Consider the following 27,783-nt stretch of genomic DNA (forward strand, 5'->3'; position numbering starts at 1 on the left):
AAAGGCACACGCACTAGGGGACACAATTGGAAACTGAGTGCCCAAAGGAGCCACAGAGATATTAGAAAGAACTTTTTTAGTGTCAGAGTGGTTGACAATGGAATGCATTAGGAAGTGATGTGGTGGAGGCTGACTCCATACACAGTTTCAAGTGTAGATATGATATAGCCCAATAGGCTCAGGAACCTGTACACCTGTTGATTGACAGTTGAGAGGCGGGACCAAACAGCCAGAGCTCAACCCCCGCAAGCACAACTAGGTGAGTACAACTAGGTGAGTTCACAGTGGAGGGACCACACAGTGGAGGGGACACACAGTGGAGGGGACACACAGTGGAGGGGACACACAGTGGAGGGGACCTCACAGTGGAGGGGACACACAGTGGAGGGACCACACAGTGGAGGGGAAACACAATGGAGGGGACACACAGTGGAGGGGACACACTGTGGAGGGACCACACAGTGGAGGGGACCACACAGTGAAGGGGACACACAGTGGATTGGACACACAGTGGAGGGACCACACAGTGGAGGGGACACACAGTGGAGGGACCACACAGTGGAGGGACCACACAGTGGAGGGGACCACACAGTGGAGGGACCACACAGTGGAGGGACCACACAGTGGAGGGGACACACAGTGGAGGGGACACACATTGGAGGGACCACACTGTGGAGGGGACACACAGTGGAGGGGACACACTGTGGAGGTGACACACTGTGGAGGGGACACACAGTGCAGGGGACACACAGTGGAGGGGACACACTGTGGAGGGATCACACAGTGGAGGGGACACACAGTGGAGGGGACACACTGTGGAGGGGACACACAGTGGAGGGGTCACACTGTGGAGGGGACACACAGTGGAGGGGACACACTGTGGAGGGGACACACTGTGGAGGGGACACACAGTGGAGGGGTCACACTGTGGAGGGGACGCACTGTGGAGGGGACACACAGTGGAGGGACCACACAGTGGAGGGGACACACAGTGGAGGGGACACACAGTCGAGGGGACACACTGTGGAGGGGACACACAGTGGAAGGGACACACAGTGGAGGGACCGCACAAGGGTCAAGCAAGGGTCCGTTGCTTGATCTGTTATTTACCCTAAATGAGTCGGATATAAGGGAAGTTAAGTTGGAAGCCCCCTTGGGAATGAGTGATCACAGTGTATTGAGCTTTGAGTACCTGGTTGAGCTGGGAATTATCACCCCCAAAAAAGAACTGGGAACCAAAGAGCTGGCGTACCGAAAGGGAAATTATGAGGAAATGAATAAATTCCTATGGGATATACATTGGGACACAGAACTCGGAACCAAGTCCGTACAAGACATAATGGACTATGTCGCCCAAAAATGTCAGGAGGCTGTAAGCAGGTTTGTCCCAGCCCGACAGGAAAAAACAGAGAAGCAAAGGAAGAATCCGTGGTTTAATAGGGAATGTATGAAAGCAAAGGAGCTGAACAAAAGGGCATGGAGGAGCTTCCGTAATAACAGAACACCAGAAAGTAGAGAGAGATACCAGAGAACCAGGAACGAGAATGTCAGTGTGAGAAGAGCAGCTGAGAAAAGGTATGAAAATGATATAGCTAATAAAGCCAAGACCGAACCCAAGCTACTACACAGTCACATCAGGAGGAAGACAACAGTGAAGGAACAGGTGATGAAACTTAGGGTGGGCGAGGACAGGTACACAGAGAATGACAAAGAGGTGTGTGAAGAACTCAACAAAAGGTTCCAGGAGGTCTTTACAATAGAACAGGGAGATGACGCGGCGCTAGAAGGGGTGGCAGCAAACCAGGTGACCTTGGATAGGTTCGAAATTACAAGAGATGAGGTCAAGAAGCACCTATTGGAGCTGGATGTGAGAAAAGCTGTTGGGCCGGATGGAATCTCGCCATGGGTATTGAAAGAGTGTGCAGGAGCACTTTGCCTACCACTCTCCATAGTGTATAGTAGGTCACTGGAAACGGGGGACCTACCAGAAATATGGAAGACTGCTAATGTAGTACCAATATACAAAAAGGGTGACAGACAAGAGGCACTGAACTACAGGCCAGTGTCCTTAACCTGTATACCATGCAAGGTGATGGAGAAGATTGTGAGAAAAAACCTAGTAACACATCTGGAGAGAAGAGACTTCGTGACAACCCATCAACATGGGTTCAGGGAGGGTAAATCTTGCCTTACAGGATTGATAGAATTCTACGATCAGGTGACAAAGATTAAACAAGAAAGAGAAGGGTGGGCGGACTGCATTTTTTTGGACTGTCGGAAAGCCTTTGACACAGTACCCCATAAAAGGTTGATGCATAAGCTAGAGAAACAGGCAGGAGTAACTGGTAGGGCGCTCCAGTGGATAAGGGAGTACCTAAACAATAGGAAGCAGAGAGTTACAGTGAAAGGTGAGACCTCAGACTGGCGTGAAGTCACCAGTGGAGTCCCACAGGGCTCTGTACTTGGACCTATCCTGTTTCTGATATACATAAATGATCTGCCAGAGGGTATAGACTCATTCCTCTCAATGTTTGCTGACGACGCCAAAATTATGAGAAGGATTAAGACAGAGGAGGACAGCTTGAGGCTTCAAGAAGACCTGGACAAGCTGCAGGAATGGTCGAACAAATGGCTGTTAGAGTTTAATCCAAGCAAATGTAATGTAATGAAGATAGGGGTAGGAAGCAGGAGACCAGATACAAGGTATCACTTGGGAGATGAAATACTTCAAGAGTCCGAGAGAGAGAAAGACCTGGGGGTTGATATCACGCCAGACCTGTCCCCTGATGCTCACATCAAGAGGATAACAGCAGCAGCATATGCCAGGTTGGCTAACATAAGAACAGCCTTTAGAAACTTGTGTAAGGAATCTTTCAGAACATTATATACCACATATGTCAGACCAATCCTGGAGTATGCGGCACCAGCATGGAGTCCATATCTAGTCAAGCATAAGACTAAAATGGAAAAGGTTCAAAGGTTTGCCACCAGACTAGTACCCGAGCTGAGAGGTATGAGCTACGAGGAGAGACTACGGGAATTAAACCTCACTTCGTTGGAAGACAGAAGAGTTAGAGGGGACATGATCACCACATTCAAGATCCTCAAGGGAATTGACAGGGTTGATAAAGACAGGCTGTTTAACACAAGGGGCACACGCACTAGGGGACACAGGTGGAAACTGAGTGCCCAAATGAGCCACAGAGATATTAGAAAGAACTTTTTTAGTGTCAGAGTGGTTGACAAATGGAATGCATTAGGCAGTGATGTGGTGGAGGCTGACTCCATACACAGTTTCAAGTATAGATATGATAGAGCCCAATAGGCTCAGGAACCTGTACACCTGTTGATTGACAGTTGAGAGGCGGGACCAAAGAGCCAGAGCTCAACCCCCGCAAGCACAACTAGGTGAGTACAACTAGGTGAGTACACAGCGGGGGAACACACAGTGGAGGGGACACACAGTGGAGGGGACCACACAGTGGAGGAACCACACAGTGGAGGGGACCACACAGTGGGGGGACCACACAGTGGAGGGGACCATGCAGTGGAGGGGACCACACAGTGGAGGGACCACACAGTGGAGGGACCACACAGTGGAGGGACCACACAGTGGAGGGGACACACAGTGGAGGGACCACACAGTGCAGGGACCACACAGTGGGGGGACCACACAGTGGAGGGGACACACAGTGAAGGGACCACACAGTGGAGGGAGCACACAGTGGAGGGACCACACAGTGAAGGGGACACACAGTGGAGGGCACCACACAGTGGAGGAACCACACAGTGGAGGAACCACACAGTGGAGAGGACCACACAGTGGGGGGACCACACAGTGGAGGGGACGATACAGTGAAGGGACCACACAGTGGAGGGGACCACACAGTGGAGGAACCACACAGTGGAGGGGACCACACAGTGGAGGGGACGCTGGAGGGACCACACATTAGAGAGGACACACAGTGGAGGAGACCACACAGTGGAGGGGACACACAGTGGAGGGACCACACAGTGGAGGGGACACACAGTGGAGGGACCGCACAATAGAGGGGACACACAGTGGAGGGGACACACAGTGGGGGGACCTCACAGTGGAGGGGACCACACAGTGGAGGGACCACACAGTGGAGGGACCTCACAGTGGAGGGGACCACACAGTGGAGGAACCACACAGTGGAGGGACCACACAGTGGAGGGGACCACACAGTGGAGGGGACACACAGTGGGGGGACCACACAGTGGAGGGGACACACAGTGGAGGGACCACACAGTGGAGGGACCACACAGTGGAGCGGACCACACAGTGGAGGGGACACACAGTGGAGGGGACTCACAGTGGAGGGACCACACATTGGAAGACAGAAGAGTTAGGGGGGACATGATCACCACATTCAAGATCCTCAAGGGAATTGACAGGGTTGATAAAGACAGGCTGTTTAACACAAAAGGCACACGCACTAGGGGACACAATTGGAAACTGAGTGCCCAAAGGAGCCACAGAGATATTAGAAAGAACTTTTTTAGTGTCAGAGTGGTTGACAATGGAATGCATTAGGAAGTGATGTGGTGGAGGCTGACTCCATACACAGTTTCAAGTGTAGATATGATATAGCCCAATAGGCTCAGGAACCTGTACACCTGTTGATTGACAGTTGAGAGGCGGGACCAAACAGCCAGAGCTCAACCCCCGCAAGCACAACTAGGTGAGTACAACTAGGTGAGTTCACAGTGGAGGGACCACACAGTGGAGGGGACACACAGTGGAGGGGACACACAGTGGAGGGGACACACAGTGGAGGGGACCTCACAGTGGAGGGGACACACAGTGGAGGGACCACACAGTGGAGGGGAAACACAATGGAGGGGACACACAGTGGAGGGGACACACTGTGGAGGGACCACACAGTGGAGGGGACCACACAGTGAAGGGGACACACAGTGGAGGGGACACACAGTGGATTGGACACACAGTGGAGGGACCACACAGTGGAGGGGACACACAGTGGAGGGACCACACAGTGGAGGGACCACACAGTGGAGGGGACCACACAGTGGAGGGACCACACAGTGGAGGGACCACACAGTGGAGGGGACACACAGTGGAGGGGACACACATTGGAGGGACCACACTGTGGAGGGGACACACAGTGGAGGGGACACACTGTGGAGGTGACACACTGTGGAGGGGACACACAGTGCAGGGGACACACAGTGGAGGGGACACACTGTGGAGGGATCACACAGTGGAGGGGACACACAGTGGAGGGGACACACTGTGGAGGGGACACACAGTGGAGGGGTCACACTGTGGAGGGGACACACAGTGGAGGGGACACACTGTGGAGGGGACACACTGTGGAGGGGACACACAGTGGAGGGGTCACACTGTGGAGGGGACGCACTGTGGAGGGGACACACAGTGGAGGGACCACACAGTGGAGGGGACACACAGTGGAGGGGACACACAGTCGAGGGGACACACTGTGGAGGGGACACACAGTGGAAGGGACACACAGTGGAGGGACCGCACAAGGGTCAAGCAAGGGTCCGTTGCTTGATCTGTTATTTACCCTAAATGAGTCGGATATAAGGGAAGTTAAGTTGGAAGCCCCCTTGGGAATGAGTGATCACAGTGTATTGAGCTTTGAGTACCTGGTTGAGCTGGGAATTATCACCCCCAAAAAAGAACTGGGAACCAAAGAGCTGGCGTACCGAAAGGGAAATTATGAGGAAATGAATAAATTCCTATGGGATATACATTGGGACACAGAACTCGGAACCAAGTCCGTACAAGACATAATGGACTATGTCGCCCAAAAATGTCAGGAGGCTGTAAGCAGGTTTGTCCCAGCCCGACAGGAAAAAACAGAGAAGCAAAGGAAGAATCCGTGGTTTAATAGGGAATGTATGAAAGCAAAGGAGCTGAACAAAAGGGCATGGAGGAGCTTCCGTAATAACAGAACACCAGAAAGTAGAGAGAGATACCAGAGAACCAGGAACGAGAATGTCAGTGTGAGAAGAGCAGCTGAGAAAAGGTATGAAAATGATATAGCTAATAAAGCCAAGACCGAACCCAAGCTACTACACAGTCACATCAGGAGGAAGACAACAGTGAAGGAACAGGTGATGAAACTTAGGGTGGGCGAGGACAGGTACACAGAGAATGACAAAGAGGTGTGTGAAGAACTCAACAAAAGGTTCCAGGAGGTCTTTACAATAGAACAGGGAGATGACGCGGCGCTAGAAGGGGTGGCAGCAAACCAGGTGACCTTGGATAGGTTCGAAATTACAAGAGATGAGGTCAAGAAGCACCTATTGGAGCTGGATGTGAGAAAAGCTGTTGGGCCGGATGGAATCTCGCCATGGGTATTGAAAGAGTGTGCAGGAGCACTTTGCCTACCACTCTCCATAGTGTATAGTAGGTCACTGGAAACGGGGGACCTACCAGAAATATGGAAGACTGCTAATGTAGTACCAATATACAAAAAGGGTGACAGACAAGAGGCACTGAACTACAGGCCAGTGTCCTTAACCTGTATACCATGCAAGGTGATGGAGAAGATTGTGAGAAAAAACCTAGTAACACATCTGGAGAGAAGAGACTTCGTGACAACCCATCAACATGGGTTCAGGGAGGGTAAATCTTGCCTTACAGGATTGATAGAATTCTACGATCAGGTGACAAAGATTAAACAAGAAAGAGAAGGGTGGGCGGACTGCATTTTTTTGGACTGTCGGAAAGCCTTTGACACAGTACCCCATAAAAGGTTGATGCATAAGCTAGAGAAACAGGCAGGAGTAACTGGTAGGGCGCTCCAGTGGATAAGGGAGTACCTAAACAATAGGAAGCAGAGAGTTACAGTGAAAGGTGAGACCTCAGACTGGCGTGAAGTCACCAGTGGAGTCCCACAGGGCTCTGTACTTGGACCTATCCTGTTTCTGATATACATAAATGATCTGCCAGAGGGTATAGACTCATTCCTCTCAATGTTTGCTGACGACGCCAAAATTATGAGAAGGATTAAGACAGAGGAGGACAGCTTGAGGCTTCAAGAAGACCTGGACAAGCTGCAGGAATGGTCGAACAAATGGCTGTTAGAGTTTAATCCAAGCAAATGTAATGTAATGAAGATAGGGGTAGGAAGTAGGAGACCAGATACAAGGTATCACTTGGGAGATGAAATACTTCAAGAGTCCGAGAGAGAGAAAGACCTGGGGGTTGATATCACGCCAGACCTGTCCCCTGATGCTCACATCAAGAGGATAACAGCAGCAGCATATGCCAGGTTGGCTAACATAAGAACAGCCTTTAGAAACTTGTGTAAGGAATTTTTCAGAACATTATATACCACATATGTCAGACCAATCCTGGAGTATGCGGCACCAGCATGGAGTCCATATCTAGTCAAGCATAAGACTAAAATGGAAAAGGTTCAAAGGTTTGCCACCAGACTAGTACCCGAGCTGAGAGGTATGAGCTACGAGGAGAGACTACGGGAATTAAACCTCACTTCGTTGGAAGACAGAAGAGTTAGAGGGGACATGATCGCCACATTCAAGATCCTCAAGGGAATTGACAGGGTTGATAAAGACAGGCTGTTTAACACAAGAGGCACACGCACTAGGGGACACAGGTGGAAACTGAGTGCCCAAATGAGCCACAGAGATATTAGAAAGAACTTTTTTAGTGTCAGAGTGGTTGACAAATGGAATGCATTAGGCAGTGATGTGGTGGAGGCTGACTCCATACACAGTTTCAAGTATAGATATGATAGAGCCCAATAGGCTCAGGAACCTGTACACCTGTTGATTGACAGTTGAGAGGCGGGACCAAAGAGCCAGAGCTCAACCCCCGCAAGCACAACTAGGTGAGTACAACTAGGTGAGTACGCAGTGGGGGAACACACAGTGGAGGGGACACACAGTGGAGGGGACCACACAGTGGAGGAACCACACAGTGGAGGGGACCACACAGTGGGGGGACCACACAGTGGAGGGGACCATACAGTGGAGGGGACCACACAGTGGAGGGACCACACAGTGGAGGGACCACACAGTGGAGGGACCACACAGTGGAGGGGACACACAGTGGAGGAACCACACAGTGGAGAGGACCACACAGTGGGGGGACCACACAGTGGAGGGGACGATACAGTGAAGGGACCACACAGTGGAGGGGACCACACAGTGGAGGAACCACACAGTGGAGGGGACCACACAGTGGAGGGGACGCTGGAGGGACCACACATTAGAGAGGACACACAGTGGAGGAGACCACACAGTGGAGGGGACACACAGTGGAGGGACCACACAGTGGAGGGGACACACAGTGGAGGGACCGCACAATAGAGGGGACACACAGTGAAGGGGACACACAGTGGGGGGACCTCACAGTGGAGGGGACCACACAGTGGAGGGACCACACAGTGGAGGGACCTCACAGTGGAGGGGACCACACAGTGGAGGGGACACACAGTGGGGGGACCACACAGTGGAGGGGACACACACAGTGGAGGGACCACACAGTGGAGGGACCACACAGTAGAGGGGACCACACAGTGGAGGAACCACACAGTGGAGGGGACCACACAGTGGAGGGAACCACACAGTGGAGGGACCACTTAGTGGAGGGGACCACACAGTGGAGGAACCACACAGTGGAGGGACCACACAGTGGAGGGGACACACAGTGGGGGGACCACACAGTGGAGGGGACACACAGTGGAGGGACCACACAGTGGAGGGACCACACAGTGGGGGGACCACACAGTGGAGGGACCACACAGTGGAGGGGACACACAGTGGGGGGACCACACAGTGGAGGGACACACAGTGGAGGGACTACACAGTGGAGGGACCACACAGTGGAGGGACCACACAGTGGAGGGGACACACAGTGGAGGGGACACACAGTGGAGGGGACACACAGTGGAGGGGACACACAGTGGAGGGGACCACACAGTGGAGGAACCACACAGTGGAGGGGACCACACAGTGGAGGGAACCACACAGTGGAGGGGACGACACAGTGGAGGGACCTCACAATAGAGGGGACACACAGTGGAGGGGACACACAGTGGGGGGACCACACAGTGTAGGGGACACAGTGGAGGGGACCACACAGTGGAGGAACCACACAGTGGAGGGAATCACACAGTGGGGGACCACACAGTGGAGGGGACGACACAGTGGAGGGACCACACAGTGGAGGGGACCACACAGTGTAGGAACCACACAGTGGAAGGGACCACACAGTGGAGGGGACGCTGGAGGGACCACACATTGGAGAGGACACACAGTGGAGGGACCACACAGTGGAGGGACCACACAGTGGAGGGACCACACAGTGGAGGGGACATACAGTGGAGGGGACACACAGTGGAGGGGATACACAGTGGAGGGGACCACACAGTGGAGGAACCACACAGTGGAGGGGACCACACAGTGGGGGGAACCACACAGTGGAGGGGACGACACAGTGGAGGGACCACACAGTGGAAAGGGCCACACAGTGGAGGAACCACACAGTGGAGGGGACCACACAGTGGAGGGGACGCTGGAGGGACCACACATTGGAGGGGACACACAGTGGAGTGGACACACAGTGGAGGGAACACACAGTGGAGGGGACCACACAGTGGAGGGGACACACAGAGGAGGGACCACACAGTAGAGGGGACACACAGTGGAGGGACCACACAATAAAGGGGACACACAATAAAGGGGACACACAGTGGAGGAGACACACAGTGGAGGGGACACACAGTGGAGGGGACACACAGTGGAGGGGACACACAGTGGAGGGGACACACAGTGGAGGGGACACACAGTGGGGAAACCACACAGTGGAGGGGACCAGACGGTGGAGGGACCACACAGTGGAGGGACCACACAGTGGAGGGAACCACACAGTGGAGGGGACAACACAGTGGAGGAACCACACAGTGGAGGGACCACACAATGGAGGGGACACACAGTGGAGGGAACACACAGTGGAGGGACCACTCAGTGGAGGTGATACACAGTGGATGGGACACACAGTGGAGGGGACACACAGTGGAGGGGACACACAGTGGGGGGACCACACAGTGGAGGGGACCACACAGTGGAGGGACCACACAGTGGAGGGACCACACAGTAGAGGGGACCACACAGTGGAGGGGACACACAGTGGGGGGACCACACAGTGGAGGGGACACACAGTGGAGGGACCACACAGTGGAGGGACCACACAGTGGAGCGGACCACACAGTGGAGGAACCACACAGTGGAGGGGACCACACAGTAGGGGGACCTCACAGTGGAGGGAAACACGCAGTGGAGGGACCACACATTGGAGGTGACCACACAGTGGAGGAACCACACAGTGGAGGGGACACACAGTGGAGGGGACACACAGTGGAGGGACCACACAGTGGAGGGGGCACACAGTGGAGGGACCACACATTGGAAGACAGAAGAGTTAGGGGGGACATGATCACCACATTCAAGATCCTCAAGGGATCAATCTTCCTAAACAATAGGAAGCAGAGAGTTACAGTGAGGGGTGAGACCTCAGACTGGCGTGAAGTCACCAGTGGAGTCCCACAGGGCTTTGTACTTGGACCTATCCTGTTTCTGATATACGTAAATGATCTGCCAGAGGGTATAGACTCATTCCTCTCAATGTTTGCTGACGACGCCAAAATTATGAGAAGGATTAAGACAGAGGAGGACAGCTTGAGGCTTCAAGAAGACCTGGACAAGCTGCAGGAATGGTCGAACAAATGGCTGTTAGAGTTTAATCCAAGCAAATGTAATGTAATGAAGATAGGGGTAGGAAGCAGGAGACCAGATACAAGGTATCACTTGGGAGATGAAATACTTCAAGAGTCCGAGAGAGAGAAAGACCTGGGGGTTGATATCACGCCAGACCTGTCCCCTGATGCTCACATCAAGAGGATAACAGCAGCAGCATATGCCAGGTTGGCTAACATAAGAACGGCCTTTAGAAACTTGTGTAAGGAATCTTTCAGAACATTATATACCACATATGTCAGACCAATCCTGGAGTATGCGGCACCAGCATGGAGTCCATATGTAGTCAAGCATAAGACTAAAATGGAAAAGGTTCAAAGGTTTGCCACCAGACTAGTACCCGAGCTGAGAGGTATGAGCTACGAGGAGAGACTACGGGAATTAAACCTCACTTCGTTGGAAGACAGAAGAGTTAGAGGGGACATGATCGCCACATTCAAGATCCTCAAGGGAATTGACAGGGTTGATAAAGACAGGCTGTTTAACACAAGAGGCACACGCACTAGGGGACACAGGTGGAAACTGAGTGCCCAAATGAGCCACAGAGATATTAGAAAGAACTTTTTTAGTGTCAGAGTGGTTGACAAATGGAATGCATTAGGCAGTGATGTGGTGGAGGCTGACTCCATACACAGTTTCAAGTATAGATATGATAGAGCCCAATAGGCTCAGGAACCTGTACACCTGTTGATTGACAGTTGAGAGGCGGGACCAAAGAGCCAGAGCTCAACCCCCGCAAGCACAACTAGGTGAGTACAACTAGGTGAGTACGCAGTGGGGGAACACACAGTGGAGGGGACACACAGTGGAGGGGACCACACAGTGGAGGAACCACACAGTGGAGGGGACCACACAGTGGGGGGACCACACAGTGGAGGGGACCATACAGTGGAGGGGACCACACAGTGGAGGGACCACACAGTGGAGGGACCACACAGTGGAGGGACCACACAGTGGAGGGGACACACAGTGGAGGAACCACACAGTGGAGAGGACCACACAGTGGGGGGACCACACAGTGGAGGGGACGATACAGTGAAGGGACCACACAGTGGAGGGGACCACACAGTGGAGGAACCACACAGTGGAGGGGACCACACAGTGGAGGGGACGCTGGAGGGACCACACATTAGAGAGGACACACAGTGGAGGGGACAACACAGTGGAGGAACCACACAGTGGAGGGGACCACACAGTGGGGGGACCACACAGTGGAGGGGACCATACAGTGGAGGGGACCACACAGTGGAGGGACCACACAGTGGAGGGACCACACAGTGGAGGGGTTTCACACAGTGGAGGGACCACACAGTGCAGGGACCACACAGTGGGGGGACCACACAGTGGAGGGGACACACAGTGAAGGGACCACACAGTGGAGGGACCACACAGAGGAGGGACCACACAGTGAAGGGGACACACAGTGGAGGGGACCACACAGTGGAGGAACTACACAGTGGAGGGGACCACACAATGGGGGGACCACACAGTGGAGGGGACGATACAGTGAAGGGACCACACAGTGGAGGGGACCACACAGTGGAGGAACCACACAGTGGAGGGGACCACACAGTGGAGGGGACGCTGGAGGGACCACACATTGGAGAGGACACACAGTGGAGGGGACACACAGTGGGGGGACCACACAGTGGAGGGGACACAGTGGAGGGGACCACACAGTGGAGGAACCACACAGTGGAGGGAACCACACAGTGGGGGACCACACAGTGGAGGGGACGACACAGTGGAGGGACCACACAGTGGAGTGAACCACACAGTGGGGGACCACACAGTGGAGGGGACGACACAGTGGAGGGACCACACAGTGGAGGGGACCACACAGTGTAGGAACCACACAGTGGAAGGGACCACACAGTGGAGGGGACGCTGGAGGGACCACACATTGGAGAGGACACACTGTGGAGGGGACACACAGTGGAGGGTACACACAGTGGAGGGGACCACACAGTGGAGGGGACACACATTGGAGGGACCACACAGTGGAGGGGACACACAGTGGAGGGACAACACAGTGGGGGGACCACACAGTGGAGGGGACCACACAGCGGAGGGACCACACAGTGGAGGGGACCACACAGTGGAGGGCACACACAGTGGGGGGACCACACAGTGGAGGGGACACACAGTGGAGGGACCACACAGTGGAGGGGACCACACAGTGGAGGGGACGCTGGAGGGACCACACATTGGAGAGGACACACAGTGGAGGGGACACACAGTGGGGGGACCACACAGTGGAGGGGACACAGTGGAGGGGACCACACAGTGGAGGGAACCACACAGTGGAGGGGACATACAGTGGAGGGGACACACAGTGGAGGGGATACACAGTGGAGGGGACCACACAGTGGAGGAACCACACAGTGGAGGGACCACACAGTGGAGGGGACACACAGTGGAGGGACCACACAATAAAGGGGACACACAGTGGAGGGGACACACAGTGGAGGGGACACACAGTGGAGGGGACGCTGGAGGGACCACACATTGGAGGGGACACATAGTAGGGTGGACACACAGTGGAGGGAACACACAGTGGAGGGGACCACACAGTGGAGGGGACACACAGAGGAGGGACCACACAGTAGAGGGGACACACAGTGGAGGGACATCACAATAAAGGGGACACACAGTGGAGGGGACACACAGTGGAGGGGACACACAGTGGAGGGGACACACAGTGGAGGGGACACACAGTGGAGAGGACACACAGTAGAGGGGACACACAGTGGGGGGACCACACAGTGGAGGGGACCACACGGTGGAGGGACCACACAGTGGAGGGACCACACAGTGGAGGGGACCACACAGTGGAGGGGACAACGCAGTGGAGGAACCACACAGTGGAGGGACCACACAATGGAGGGGACACACAGTGGAGGGAACACACAGTGGAGGGACCACTCAGTGGAGGTGATACATTGTGGATGGGACACACAGTGGAGGGGACACACAGTGGGGGGACCACACAGTGGAGGGGACCACACAGTGGAGGGACCACACAGTGGGGGGACCACACAGTGGAGGGGACACACAGTGGGGGGACCACAAAGTGGAGGGGACACACAGTGGGGGGACCACACAGTGGAGGGGACACACAGTGGAGGGACCACACAGTAGAGGGACCACACAGTGGAGCGGACCACACAGTGGAGGGACCATACAGTGGAGGGGACCACACAGTAGGGGGACCACACAGTGGAGGGGACACGCAGTGGGGGGACCACACAGTGGAGGGGACACACAGTGGAGGGACCACACAGTGGAGGGACCACACAGTGGAGCGGACCACACAGTAGAGGAACCACACAGTGGAGGGGTCCACACAGTAGGGGGACCACACAGTGGAGGGGACCACACAGTGGAGGGACCACACAGTGGAGGGACCACACAGTGGAGGGGACCACACAGTGGAGGAACCACACAGTGGAGGGGACACACAGTGGAGGGGACACACAGTGGAGGGGACACACAGTGGAGGGGACACACAGTGGAGGGACCACACAGTGGAGGGGACACACAGTGGAGGGACCACACATTGGAAGACAGAAGAGTTAGGGGGGACATGATCACCACATTCAAGATCCTCAAGGGAATTGACAGGGTTGATAAAGACAGGCTGTTTAACACAAAAAGCACACGCACTAGGGGACACAGGTGGAAACTGAGTGCCCAAAGGAGCCACAGAGATATTAGAAAGAACTTTTTTTAGTGTCAGAGTGGTTGACAAATGGAATGCATTAGGAAGTGATGTGGTGGAGGCTGACTTCATACACAGTTTCAAGTGTAGATATGATATAGCCCAATAGGTTCAGGAACCTGTACACCTGTTGATTGACAGTTGAGAGGCGGGACCAAAGAGCCAGAGCTCAACCCCCGCAAGCACAACTAGGTGAGTACAACTAGGTGAGTACACAGTGGAGTGACCACACAGTGGAGGGGACACACAGTGGAGGGGACACACAGTGGAGGGGACACACAGTGGAGGGGACCTCACAGTGGAGGGGACACACAGTGGAGGGACCACACAGTGGAGGGGAAACACAATGGAGGGGACACACAGTGGAGGGGACACACAGTGGAGGGACCACACAGTGGAGGGGACCACACAGTGAAGGGGACACACAGTGGAGGGACCACACAGTGGAGGGGACCACTCAGTGGAGGGGACAACACAGTGGAGGAACCACACAGTGGAGGGACCACACAATGGAGGGGACACACAGTGGAGGGAACACACAGTGGAGGGACCACTCAGTGGAGGTGATACATTGTGGATGGGACACACAGTGGAGGGGACACACAGTGGAGGGGACACACAGTGGGGGGACCACACAGTGGAGGGGACCACACAGTGGAGGGACCACACAGTGGGGGGACCACACAGTGGAGGGGACACACAGTGGGGGGACCACACAGTGGAGGGGACACACAGTGGGGGGACCACACAGTGGGGGGGACACACAGTGGAGGGACCACACAGTAGAGGGACCACACAGTGGAGCGGACCACACAGTGGAGGGACCATACAGTGGAGGGGACCACACAGTAGGGGGACCACACAGTGGAGGGGACACACAGTGGGGGGACCACACAGTGGAGGGGACACACAGTGGAGGGACCACACAGTGGAGGGACCACACAGTGGAGCGGACCACACAGTAGAGGAACCACACAGTGGAGGGGACCACACAGTAGGTGGACCACACAGTGGAGGGGACCACACAGTGGAGGGACCACACAGTGGAGGGACCACACAGTGGAGGGGACCACACAGTGGAGGAACCACACAGTGGAGGGGACACACAGTGGAGGGGACACACAGTGGAGGGACCACACAGTGGAGGGGACACACAGTGGAGGGACCACACATTGGAAGACAGAAGAGTTAGGGGGGACATGATCACCACATTCAAGATCCTCAAGGGAATTGACAGGGTTGATAAAGACAGGCTGTTTAACACAAAAAGCACACGCACTAGGGGACACAGGTGGAAACTGAGTGCCCAAAGGAGCCACAGAGATATTAGAAAGAACTTTTTTAGTGTCAGAGTGGTTGACAAATGGAATGCATTAGGAAGTGATGTGGTGGAGGCTGACTCCATACGCAGTTTCAAGTGTAGATATGATATAGCCCAATAGGCTCAGGAACCTGTACACCTGTTGATTGACAGTTGAGAGGCGGGACCAAAGAGCCAGAGCTCAACCCCCGCAAGCACAACTAGGTGAGTACAACTAGGTGAGTACACAGTGGAGTGACCACACAGTGGAGGGGACACACAGTGGAGGGGACACACAGTGGAGGGGACACACAATGGAGGGGACACACAGTGGAGGGGACACACAGTGGAGGGACCACACATTGGAGGGGACCACACAGTGAAGGGGACACACAGTGGAGGGGACACACAGTGCAGGGGACACACAGTGGAGGGACCACACAGTGGAGGGGACACACAGTGGAGGGACCACACAGTGGAGGGACAACACAGTGGAGGGGACCACACAGTGGATGGACCACACAGTGGAGGGACCACACAGTGGAGGGGACACACAGTGGAGGGGACACACATTGGAGGGACCACACTGTCGAGGGGACACATAGTGGAGGGGACACACTGTGGAGGGGACACACTGTGGAGGGGACACACAGTGCAGGGGACACACAGTGGAGGGGACACACTGTGGAGGGATCACACAGTGGAGGGGACACACAGTGGAGGGGACACACAGTGGAGGGGACCACACAGTGGAGGAACCACACAGTGGAGGGGACCCACACAGTGGGGGGACCACACAGTGGAGGGGACCACACAGTGGAGGGGACCACACAATGAAGGGGACCACACAGTGGGGGGACCACACAATGGAGGGACCACACAGTGGAGGGACCACACAGTGGAGGGGACACACAGTGGGGGGACCACACAGTGGAGGGGACACACAGTGGAGGGGCCACACAGTGGAGGGACCACACAGTGGGGGGACCACACAGTGGAGGGGACACACAGTGGAGGGACCACACAGTGGAGGGACCACACAGTGGAGGGACCACACAGTGGAGGGGACACACAGTGGAGGGGACACACAGTGGAGGGGACCATACAGTGGAGGAACCACACAGTGGAGGGGACCACACAGTGGGGGGACCACACAGTGGAGGGGACGACACAGTGGAGGGACCACACAGTGGAGGGGACCACACAGTGGAGGAACCACACAGTGGAGGGGACCACACAGTGGAGCGGACGCTAGAAGGACCACACATTGGAGGGGACACACAGTGGAGGGGACACACAGTGGAGGGGACCACATAGTGGAGGGAACCACACAGTGGAGGGGTCGACACAGTGGAGGGACCACACAGTGGAAAGGGCCACACAGTGGACGAACCACACATTGGAGGGGACACACAGTGGGGGGACCACACAGTGGAGGGGACACACAGTGGAGGGACCACACAGTGGAGGGGACCACACAGTGGAGGGGACGCTGGAGGGACCACACATTGGAGAGGACACACAGTGGAGGGACCAAACAGTGGGGGGACCACACAGTGGAGGGGACACACAGTGGAGGGGACCACACAGTGGAGGGAACCACACAGTGGAGGGGACATACAGTGGAGGGGACACACAGTGGAGGGGATACACAGTGGAGGGGACCACACAGTGGAGGAACCACACAGTGGAGGGACCACACAGTGGAGGGGACACACAGTGGAGGGACCACACAATAAAGGGGACACACAGTGGAGGGGACACACAGTGGAGGGGACACACAGTGGAGGGGACGCTGGAGGGACCACACATTGGAGGGGACACATAGTAGGGTGGACACACAGTGGAGGGAACACACAGTGGAGGGGACCACACAGTGGAGGGGACACACAGAGGAGGGACCACACAGTAGAGGGGACACACAGTGGAGGGACATCACAATAAAGGGGACACACAGTGGAGGGGACACACAGTGGAGGGGACACACAGTGGAGGGGACACACAGTGGAGGGGACACACAGTGGAGAGGACACACAGTAGAGGGGACACACAGTGGGGGGACCACACAGTGGAGGGGACCACACGGTGGAGGGACCACACAGTGGAGGGACCACACAGTGGAGGGGACCACACAGTGGAGGGGACAACGCAGTGGAGGAACCACACAGTGGAGGGACCACACAATGGAGGGGACACACAGTGGAGGGAACACACAGTGGAGGGACCACTCAGTGGAGGTGATACATTGTGGATGGGACACACAGTGGAGGGGACACACAGTGGGGGGACCACACAGTGGAGGGGACCACACAGTGGAGGGACCACACAGTGGGGGGACCACACAGTGGAGGGGACACACAGTGGGGGGACCACAAAGTGGAGGGGACACACAGTGGGGGGACCACACAGTGGAGGGGACACACAGTGGAGGGACCACACAGTAGAGGGACCACACAGTGGAGCGGACCACACAGTGGAGGGACCATACAGTGGAGGGGACCACACAGTAGGGGGACCACACAGTGGAGGGGACACGCAGTGGGGGGACCACACAGTGGAGGGGACACACAGTGGAGGGACCACACAGTGGAGGGACCACACAGTGGAGCGGACCACACAGTAGAGGAACCACACAGTGGAGGGGTCCACACAGTAGGGGGACCACACAGTGGAGGGGACCACACAGTGGAGGGACCACACAGTGGAGGGACCACACAGTGGAGGGGACCACACAGTGGAGGAACCACACAGTGGAGGGGACACACAGTGGAGGGGACACACAGTGGAGGGGACACACAGTGGAGGGGACACACAGTGGAGGGACCACACAGTGGAGGGGACACACAGTGGAGGGACCACACATTGGAAGACAGAAGAGTTAGGGGGGACATGATCACCACATTCAAGATCCTCAAGGGAATTGACAGGGTTGATAAAGACAGGCTGTTTAACACAAAAAGCACACGCACTAGGGGACACAGGTGGAAACTGAGTGCCCAAAGGAGCCACAGAGATATTAGAAAGAACTTTTTTTAGTGTCAGAGTGGTTGACAAATGGAATGCATTAGGAAGTGATGTGGTGGAGGCTGACTTCATACACAGTTTCAAGTGTAGATATGATATAGCCCAATAGGTTCAGGAACCTGTACACCTGTTGATTGACAGTTGAGAGGCGGGACCAAAGAGCCAGAGCTCAACCCCCGCAAGCACAACTAGGTGAGTACAACTAGGTGAGTACACAGTGGAGTGACCACACAGTGGAGGGGACACACAGTGGAGGGGACACACAGTGGAGGGGACACACAGTGGAGGGGACCTCACAGTGGAGGGGACACACAGTGGAGGGACCACACAGTGGAGGGGAAACACAATGGAGGGGACACACAGTGGAGGGGACACACAGTGGAGGGACCACACAGTGGAGGGGACCACACAGTGAAGGGGACACACAGTGGAGGGACCACACAGTGGAGGGGACCACTCAGTGGAGGGGACAACACAGTGGAGGAACCACACAGTGGAGGGACCACACAATGGAGGGGACACACAGTGGAGGGAACACACAGTGGAGGGACCACTCAGTGGAGGTGATACATTGTGGATGGGACACACAGTGGAGGGGACACACAGTGGAGGGGACACACAGTGGGGGGACCACACAGTGGAGGGGACCACACAGTGGAGGGACCACACAGTGGGGGGACCACACAGTGGAGGGGACACACAGTGGGGGGACCACACAGTGGAGGGGACACACAGTGGGGGGACCACACAGTGGGGGGGACACACAGTGGAGGGACCACACAGTAGAGGGACCACACAGTGGAGCGGACCACACAGTGGAGGGACCATACAGTGGAGGGGACCACACAGTAGGGGGACCACACAGTGGAGGGGACACACAGTGGGGGGACCACACAGTGGAGGGGACACACAGTGGAGGGACCACACAGTGGAGGGACCACACAGTGGAGCGGACCACACAGTAGAGGAACCACACAGTGGAGGGGACCACACAGTAGGTGGACCACACAGTGGAGGGGACCACACAGTGGAGGGACCACACAGTGGAGGGACCACACAGTGGAGGGGACCACACAGTGGAGGAACCACACAGTGGAGGGGACACACAGTGGAGGGGACACACAGTGGAGGGACCACACAGTGGAGGGGACACACAGTGGAGGGACCACACATTGGAAGACAGAAGAGTTAGGGGGGACATGATCACCACATTCAAGATCCTCAAGGGAATTGACAGGGTTGATAAAGACAGGCTGTTTAACACAAAAAGCACACGCACTAGGGGACACAGGTGGAAACTGAGTGCCCAAAGGAGCCACAGAGATATTAGAAAGAACTTTTTTAGTGTCAGAGTGGTTGACAAATGGAATGCATTAGGAAGTGATGTGGTGGAGGCTGACTCCATACGCAGTTTCAAGTGTAGATATGATATAGCCCAATAGGCTCAGGAACCTGTACACCTGTTGATTGACAGTTGAGAGGCGGGACCAAAGAGCCAGAGCTCAACCCCCGCAAGCACAACTAGGTGAGTACAACTAGGTGAGTACACAGTGGAGTGACCACACAGTGGAGGGGACACACAGTGGAGGGGACACACAGTGGAGGGGACACACAATGGAGGGGACACACAGTGGAGGGGACACACAGTGGAGGGACCACACATTGGAGGGGACCACACAGTGAAGGGGACACACAGTGGAGGGGACACACAGTGCAGGGGACACACAGTGGAGGGACCACACAGTGGAGGGGACACACAGTGGAGGGACCACACAGTGGAGGGACAACACAGTGGAGGGGACCACACAGTGGATGGACCACACAGTGGAGGGACCACACAGTGGAGGGGACACACAGTGGAGGGGACACACATTGGAGGGACCACACTGTCGAGGGGACACATAGTGGAGGGGACACACTGTGGAGGGGACACACTGTGGAGGGGACACACAGTGCAGGGGACACACAGTGGAGGGGACACACTGTGGAGGGATCACACAGTGGAGGGGACACACAGTGGAGGGGACACACAGTGGAGGGGACCACACAGTGGAGGAACCACACAGTGGAGGGGACCCACACAGTGGGGGGACCACACAGTGGAGGGGACCACACAGTGGAGGGGACCACACAATGAAGGGGACCACACAGTGGGGGGACCACACAATGGAGGGACCACACAGTGGAGGGACCACACAGTGGAGGGGACACACAGTGGGGGGACCACACAGTGGAGGGGACACACAGTGGAGGGGCCACACAGTGGAGGGACCACACAGTGGGGGGACCACACAGTGGAGGGGACACACAGTGGAGGGACCACACAGTGGAGGGACCACACAGTGGAGGGACCACACAGTGGAGGGGACACACAGTGGAGGGGACACACAGTGGAGGGGACCATACAGTGGAGGAACCACACAGTGGAGGGGACCACACAGTGGGGGGACCACACAGTGGAGGGGACGACACAGTGGAGGGACCACACAGTGGAGGGGACCACACAGTGGAGGAACCACACAGTGGAGGGGACCACACAGTGGAGCGGACGCTAGAAGGACCACACATTGGAGGGGACACACAGTGGAGGGGACACACAGTGGAGGGGACCACATAGTGGAGGGAACCACACAGTGGAGGGGTCGACACAGTGGAGGGACCACACAGTGGAAAGGGCCACACAGTGGACGAACCACACATTGGAGGGGACACACAGTGGAGTGGACACACAGTGGAGGGGACACACAGTGGAGGGACCACACAGTAGAGGGGACACAGTGGAGGGACCACATAATAAAGGGGACACACAGTGGAGGGACCACACAGTGGAGGGGACACACAGTGGAGGGACCACACAGTAGAGGGGACACAGTGGAGGGACCACACAATAAAGGGGACACACAGTGGAGGGGACACACAGTGGAGGGGACACACAGTGGAGGGGACACACAGTGGAGGGGACACACAGTGGAGGGGACACACAGTGGAGGGGACACAGTGGGGGGACCACACAGTGGAGGGGACCACACAGTGGAGGGACCACACAGTGGAGATGGCCACACAGTGGAGGGGACAACACAGTGGAGGAACCACACAGTTGAGGGACCACACAATGGAGGGGACACAGTGGAGGGGACACACAGTGAAGGGACCACACAGTGGAGGTGATACACAGTGGATGGGACACACAGTGGAGGGGACACACAGTGGAGGGGACACACAGTGGGGGGACCACACAGTAGAGGGGAAACACAGTGGAGGGGACACTGTTACGGCCCTCTCGGGACGCAACGGGGTTCTTGCTCTGATGTTGTTAGAGGAAGATATAGGTATCCGTTCCCAAGCCAGTAGTGGCTATCAAGGGATGAGATCCGTGACGCAAGTAACTTAAAAGGGAGTAGGGAAAGAAAGTTAAGAACTTAATATAATATAATATAACCATCACCATTTAAATATATAAAAGTAAAACGTACACAAGGGGGAGGGGTATTAACACTTTACAAAGGGGATCAACACTGTAGTCTTCTGCTGGAGACTATGGATCCTCGAAGCTAGGTGCTGAGTCCGCGGTGCTTTCTTCGTGGCCTCAAGACGTGTCCTCTGAGAACGCCGAGTCTACCCTGGCCACAGGTCAGCCACAACACAGGTCCACTGGGGGCACCGTCGTGGAGGCCGTCAACCACACGTCCAGCAGGTCTGCTGGCAGGTACTGAGCCACCAAGGCTGGTACGGCCACTCCACGAACGATAAAAGGGGTACGCCCTAGACAGGAGTCTCGTGTGATATCACCAATCACCCTCCTGTCCTCAATACCCCAGTGGATTATCGTCTCCAACCGTCGGTCCCGGGTAAATCCTTCCACTGCCACTCCACTGGCAGGCTTAACACACCACAGTGTTCTTCCGGGGGGACGACGTCACGACAGCTGCAGCAAACTTCACAGTATGGAGACTGGCTGCCTCGGGTAGACTGACTCCACCTTCAACACAGTGGTCCCAGGTCGGCTCTGTAAGCAGACACGTCATCAATAACAGGGACACTAAAACACCACACTTACAGGCTCAGATACTAACACCTGACGTATCCAGTCCATAGATGGCGCTGTCGTCGGAGCACCACCTCACCAGAGGTCAGGAGCGGCGGTGTTGAGCGCTGAACCAGACTGGAAACTGGTCCTCGAGGCCAGTACACGCTGTCCTCACTAGGTGTCGTCGTTCGTTTGGCGGGGGTTTCGGGAGCTGACCCACAGATGGCGTGTTTGTCACTGCTCCCGGCTCGGACGCTGAATCCGGGTTCGTAACACCTCCCCACCAAAAAGAATTTGGTTTGGGGTTCTATAAAAAGAAACACAAACCAAATTAGTACGGCGACACAACTCCAAATGGACACACATGCATGATAATCTGGAATGGTGAGGCTGTCTCGTCCACAGAACTGTCCTAATGGGCAATTCCGGCACAACGGGAGTTTGCAGATAGAAGGCAATGATCTGCCTGACGTAATCTTCCACGTCTCCCACGTCTCCACTGCGATGTCAAGCAGGGGCATCATCTCACCTCTCTCGAGTACGGATTGGTTTCGACACGATCTGGGGTGACTCGACACTTCCCTATGTCGTGGCACCGATGATGGCTGACCACAGACGGCATTTCTGGTGCCAGTCCGATGGTCCTTCAGGGAGACGGGAACCTGAAATACAGAGGTCTGATAATTCAGAGTGATAGCGACAGTGGGCAAGGCAGTACTTACTACATACTCTTCTACTAGGCCCGCACCTAGTTCCAACAGGACTGCTTGCTCACCGAAGATGGCATTCGCTCTGCCCCCGTCAGGTCGACCAACGTTCCGTATAACGCTGTGTTGAGGCTGAGCAGTCACGCGGGGGGTGTCAACCTGTCGGAAACAGTCACTCCTATTATCACATATCGTACCTCCTGTATCATCTATTACCTCCCAGGTCCCTTCAACTGCAACCCTTGCAGTACAAATCTCCAATCCCTGGGACCTCTTCACGATGTTCATGGGAGCCATCATTCTTCGGGTCGTCCACTGATCCTTACTGAGAACACTGGGAACACATATGAGAACAAAACAAAATACCGGTAGGAAACATTTGGTAAGTCGAGGGATAAGTTTCCTGAGCTTGTCATGTCCATAGCCGGCACCATCCACTAGCCTGGCTTGGACAGAAGAGGGCACTAGACCTTTTGAACACACCTCACATACCTCTGACGTCTGGGGAATCTCTGGCTGGTCCACTACACGCTGTAACTTGCCATACCGCAAGCACACATCCGCCTTCGCTCCAGACTCGTTGGTATCCGTGGGTGCCTGCACACGAGGCCTCTCTTCTAGCTCAGGTACTTCTGCCATCGTAACCTCATGTTCCTTGTCGAGAGAATCAGGAGACACTGCTAGATAACTGTCGATCTGCGGGGGAGAGGACAAATTAGACATGTTCAAATCCGGGTCTGTCTTTACCTGGACATTACCATTGCCTGTTACCTCAGACCGTGCTGTTCTGGTAAACTCGTCCGCAACCTTGGGATGATTGGTGCTCCAATCGGTCACCAAGTCGTTGGCTAGTACCACGTCAATCCCAGCCACAGGGAGGGTATCGACTACTGCCAACGCACATGTGCCGCTGAAATAAGGCGAGTCGAGATGTACTGGCACTAAGGGGGCGATGTACTGCGTCCTTGGAAACCCGACCAGGATCACCTCTGGTCTCCCATCCACACTTACTCCCTCGGGTAACGAGCTCTTCACGATCAGGGACTGGGCTGCTCCACTATCTCTGAGCACTACAACTGATCTACCAGTATGATCACTCGTTACATACCCGCATGAAGTGTGAGGGGCAAACAAACTTGGTCCTTCCTGCGTCATCGTAGACTGGTTTCCTGCTGGTGGTGTAACACAGCTTATCAACATCACCTCCCTTCGTGCGCTGCCACCTCTTCTACCTCGGCACCTAGCAGCTATGTGCCCTTTCTGCCCACAAGTCCAGCACACCATATTCCTCCTTGGACTACGGTGTTTCGGACTACTGGGACTTGTTCTTCGGGGGCTACTTGGGGGTGTCTTCTTAGCGCTTCGTGGGACGGGAGTCTCTTCATCATCCTGAGGTCTGTCAAACCGGCGCTGGTAATTCCTCGGGACGTACTTAGCAGACGGCCTATGAGTCAGGATATACTCTTCAGCCATGGTGGCTGCTGCACTCAAGGTCTCCACCTGCTGCTCTTCTAAGTATGTCTTGAGGTCTCCAGACAAACAATCCTTGAAGTCCTCGAGCAGAATCAGCTGTTCGAGGTCTTCCCTGGTCTCCACCTTCCGAGAGGCACACCATTCTTGAAAAAGTCGCTCCTTGATGGTGGCGAATTCGGTGAAAGTGTGCTCTGAGGTCTTCTTCAGGTTTCTGAACTTTTGCCTATATGCCTCAGGTACCAATTGGTACGCCATGAGCACCACTTTCTTCACCATATCGTAATCGCTGGAGTCGTCAAGGGATAACGTAGAGTAGGCGATTTGGGCCTTCCCAGTCAAAACTGACTGTATCATGATGGCCCAATTCTCCCTTGGCCACTCCAAAGAGGCAGCGACTTTCTCGAAGGCTGCAAAGAATTTTGACACTTCCTTCTCATGGAATTTGGGGACCATTTTGATGTTGCGTACCGGATCGAAGCTACTGGTGTCCGTTGTTTGCCTCCGACCACCACCTAATCGCAAAACTTCTAGTTCATGTTGTCTCTCTCTTTCCTCTTTGTCCTGTCGTTCTTGCCTGTCTCGTTCTTCTCTCTCTCTTTCTCGTTCTTCCCTCTCTCGTCTGTCTTCTCTTTCTCGCTCTTCTCTTTCTCGTTTCTCTTCTCTTTCTCTCTCTTCTTTTTCTCTGTCTCGTTCTTCTCGTTCTCGTTTCTCCTCTCTTTCTCGTTCTTCTCTCTCTCGTTTCTCTTCTCTTTCTCGTTCTTCTCTCTCTCTCGTTTCTCTTCTTTTTCTCTCTCTGATTTCCTTTCTTCTAATTCTAAACGTCTCATCTCTAATTCTTTATCTTGTCTCTCTCGTTTCTCTTCTCTTTCTAATTCTAAACGCCTCATCGCCAATTCCTTTTCTTTCATCTCCATTTCTTTATCTTTTAATTCTCGTTCCATTTCTAACTTCTTCCATTCAATTTCCCGATTAATTTCCAGGGCACGCATCTTGACTGTTAGGAAGCTGATATTAAGCTCACCTGCATCACTGTCAACGTCACTGCCCTTATCTTCCTTTTCCGTGGAAGCTATGTCTGCACTTTCCTTTGTACTAGGAGTCTCGCCTTCCTGTTTCTCTTCTGCCTTCAGGTGCCGGTGTACCTTCGACAAGATCTCCACACGGGAATCACTGGCACGGATCTTGATCTCCAGGTAGGCGCTCACTAGTACAAGCTCTGGTTTACTCAGATATTTTAATCTGGCAAGACAATCTTCTCTGTTCAGAAAAGCCTGAACCTCGTCCAGATCATCGATGGTAGCTTTGTCTGCCATTGTCACAGATGGAACACTTAGCACTTAACACACTGCTTACACGTTAGCACTTAACACACCGAGCACTGTTCTACGCCAATATTGCACTTTACCGCACCAAACACTGCACTTGCCAATATTGCACGTAATCACTTCGGGCACCACACTACCCAATATTGCACTGAGTCCAAGCGAACACTTCGCTCTACAATATTGCACTAAATCACTGAGCACCGCACTAGTCAATATTGCACTTAATCGCTTAATCACAGCGAGCACCGCACTGCACAATATCGCACTTAGTCACTCTGAGCACCGCACAGGACGTATAACGTCACAATCGTCACACAGGGGGAATTATATACAGGGATTACGCCACTTCACCACCCCTGTCAAACATACTTAACAAGGGGACGGATCCCGCTGGGGATGCCAATTATGTTACGGCCCTCTCGGGACGCAACGGGGTTCTTGCTCTGATGTTGTTAGAGGAAGATATAGGTATCCGTTCCCAAGCCAGTAGTGGCTATCAAGGGATGAGATCCGTGACGCAAGTAACTTAAAAGGGAGTAGGGAAAGAAAGTTAAGAACTTAATATAATATAATATAACCATCACCATTTAAATATATAAAAGTAAAACGTACACAAGGGGGAGGGGTATTAACACTTTACAAAGGGGATCAACACTGTAGTCTTCTGCTGGAGACTATGGATCCTCGAAGCTAGGTGCTGAGTCCGCGGTGCTTTCTTCGTGGCCTCAAGACGTGTCCTCTGAGAACGCCGAGTCTACCCTGGCCACAGGTCAGCCACAACACAGGTCCACTGGGGGCACCGTCGTGGAGGCCGTCAACCACACGTCCAGCAGGTCTGCTGGCAGGTACTGAGCCACCAAGGCTGGTACGGCCACTCCACGAACGATAAAAGGGGTACGCCCTAGACAGGAGTCTCGTGTGATATCACCAATCACCCTCCTGTCCTCAATACCCCAGTGGATTATCGTCTCCAACCGTCGGTCCCGGGTAAATCCTTCCACTGCCACTCCACTGGCAGGCTTAACACACCACAGTGTTCTTCCGGGGAGACGACGTCACGACAGCTGCAGCAAACTTCACAGTATGGAGACTGGCTGCCTCGGGTAGACTGACTCCACCTTCAACACAGTGGTCCCAGGTCGGCTCTGTAAGCAGACACGTCATCAATAACAGGGACACTAAAACACCACACTTACAGGCTCAGATACTAACACCTGACGTATCCAGTCCATAGATGGCGCTGTCGTCGGAGCACCACCTCACCAGAGGTCAGGAGCGGCGGTGTTGAGCGCTGAACCAGACTGGAAACTGGTCCTCGAGGCCAGTACACGCTGTCCTCACTAGGTGTCGTCGTTCGTTTGGCGGGGGTTTCGGGAGCTGACCCACAGATGGCGTGTTTGTCACTG

The sequence above is a fragment of the Procambarus clarkii genome, chromosome 65 (genome assembly GCF_040958095.1).
Source record: "Procambarus clarkii isolate CNS0578487 chromosome 65, FALCON_Pclarkii_2.0, whole genome shotgun sequence".
Lineage (NCBI taxonomy): Eukaryota > Metazoa > Arthropoda > Malacostraca > Decapoda > Cambaridae > Procambarus > Procambarus clarkii.